General features: G+C 43.3%; 1 long non-coding RNA gene across 1 annotated transcript in view; it reads left to right on the top strand.

Moving 5' to 3' along the window:
• The first annotated feature begins 1,262 nt into the window (after window positions 1-1,262).
• LOC119426967 overlaps window positions 1,263-2,500 on the top strand; it is a 1,286-nt gene continuing 48 nt past the window's right edge. Inside the window, exons 1-3 of the long non-coding RNA XR_005187643.1 lie at window positions 1,263-1,297; window positions 1,400-1,458; window positions 1,704-1,891. This is a non-coding gene — a long non-coding RNA (uncharacterized LOC119426967). The remainder of the gene's footprint in view (window positions 1,298-1,399; window positions 1,459-1,703; window positions 1,892-2,500) is intronic.

The raw sequence follows: 2,500 nt of genomic DNA on the forward strand, positions 1-2,500 counted from the left end.
CTGTTCCATGTTGCTGCTGATCTGTTTCATGTTGCTGCTGATCTGTTTCATGTTGATGTGTTCGTGCGTGCTCATCTGCTCACACAGACTCATGTTCGTGCTGCTGTTTGGCGTAATGTTTTTATACTATCAGAGTTTAGTGTATATTTAGTTGATGTTTTTCTTAGTTCATATCTTTGATCTTATCACTGTTTTTATTTTACATTTTATTGTTGGATGTAACTGGGACCCTGTGGACATCATGTTGTTCCACCACATGAGATGAGAATGACAAATAAATCTGTCTGACTCTGAGAACTGAAAGATCTTCCTCCCATTCTGTTTTTATAAACTCTAGGAACCACAAGTAAACCTGCAGTCTGAGAGTCAAGTGCTCTGTTAGTAAAATATGGAACAATAAGATCTGTAATATAAGATGGAGCTAGGTTGTTGAGAGCTTTGTAGGTTAGAAGTAAGATTTTGAATTTTATTCTGGATTTGACAGGGAGCCAGTGGAGAGAAGCTAAAACCAGTTAATACTCTAAAACCCAGATAAACAATTTCAAATGTTCTTTTCAATAAAGAGCTTCCTTGGCTGCTTGTTTTCCATTGAGAAGGCACAGACTTGGTATTTTGCACTGAAAACTAAATATGTAGCTGAATATTTTAATGACTCGTCAGAACAAATTCAGGTACCAACGCAGAAATAATATCTGCCCCCAAAAAACATTTTCTTAAAACAAAAAAAAGTTTTAAATTCTTTCAAATGTCAAACATAAAAAATGAACAAAATGTGATTTAAGAAGTCAGGAAATAATTTAAGAATATAAAGTCAAACCGTAATAAACTTAGAAGAATCAGTCATGGCTTCAGTTCTTTGGATGTTAGAAAAGATGGAGGTCCGTGTTCATCAGCTGCTCATCCAGAAACAGAAAACTGGTTGTGCATATTTTGAAACATGCGTGGACCATGACGTCTTCAGTAACTTCCTCCTTCAGTTCATGTTCTCAACATGTGACACGTATGTAAATCTGCTGTAATCTACATTTCCACATGATGTTTCTCACACACACTTACCTCCATCTTTCTGAAGATATCTTCAGATAATCAGCCACAAACTATTAGAAGTCCCCCCCCCCCCCCCCACTAACAGCAGCAAACAGCCACAGTCCCGTCGTCGCAGGGCATCGGGCTGAGCTCAGCGCGTGACCCAGAATGCACCTGTGTGTCTCCAGGAACAGTGATCACCCTGGGAGGAGCGCACAAGTTCCGCTTCAACCACCCGGCAGAGGCAGCGGTCCTTCGGGAGCGCAGGCGGGTCGGTGCTGCTCACCTGCACACAACAAGATGCTGTTAATGAAGTTTATAATAATCAGAAGATACTCCAGCTGTTGGTGTTTGTTGTGTTTGCTGTTTTCAGGCCAGTGAAGGCGTCTCCACCAACATCTTCCATGATCTTTCTGCTGCGAGTCCTGAGAGGTAAATACTGAACTTTTGTCACGTCATTTACACATTCTGATAAATTTAAGTCCAACTCACAACCTATATATTTCATAGGATTCATGCGTGTTTACAGAGCAGCGTGTTTTTCCTCTGGTGGGGTTGTTTTTCATGACGGTCCCAGCTGTTTACAGATGTTGCTTAGTGACTGCCAGCAGCAGCTCCATCAGCTGGAATAACAGTTTTTTCATTCATGCGTTCCTCCGTCTGTGCTGCCGTCGTAGTAGGTTGGAGCTCCCGCAGCAGCTGGGCGTCTCCTGCGCTCCCGTCCACGAGCCTCCAGTCAGGCGGCAGGTGGAGGAGCAGAAGCGCTACGTGGAGAGTCTGCGGCAGGAAATTCAGGCTGAGCAGAAACAGGGGGACACAGATCTGGCAAGGGAGCAGGCGTGCCTGCAACAGAGCCATGCTGAAGGTGACTGACTTAATACGTTCGAATCTGCCGCTGCCAGAGGCAGTAATGCTCTGCCATGACTTTGTGTGCGTGTTCAACATGGCTGCCGCAGCTAATGGGCTTTAAACAGTGCAAACATGACTATAACTCAGGCACTTTGAAGGATATTGAATTGCTGTAATGTCCAGACTATAAGCTGCTGCTTTTGTCCACGCACGTTGAGCACCACAGCTCGTACAACGCTGCGGCTACTTTATGGATTTGTTATTTTGACGCACTAACGAGCTTCCTGCCACCAAAACATTTTGCCTCGTCACACTCACAGAGTTACCCAAGACACGTCTCTCTTGGGGGGTGGATCCTCATGACTCAGTGAAACTACCTGTATAATTAAAGGTAATCAAAATTCAATGAATCTGATCCATCAACAGCGATGAGATTGTTTACGTTTCAAAGTTTGGCCAAATCAGCGCCGTCATTCCTCAACTCGAGACGGTCTTAGTTTAAAACTTCAGCTTTAAAGGAGGCCAGCGATATGCTAAGTTGAAGCAGCACTGAGTAGAAAATGTAGCCGTTTGATGCACGTTATAATAATCTAAAGTTAGCTAACGCTAATAATAAGTGTTTTCT

This window comes from Nematolebias whitei, chromosome 21 (assembly GCF_014905685.2).
Source record: "Nematolebias whitei isolate Nwh7 chromosome 21, NemWhi1, whole genome shotgun sequence".
NCBI classification, from domain to species: Eukaryota; Metazoa; Chordata; class Actinopteri; order Cyprinodontiformes; family Rivulidae; genus Nematolebias; species Nematolebias whitei.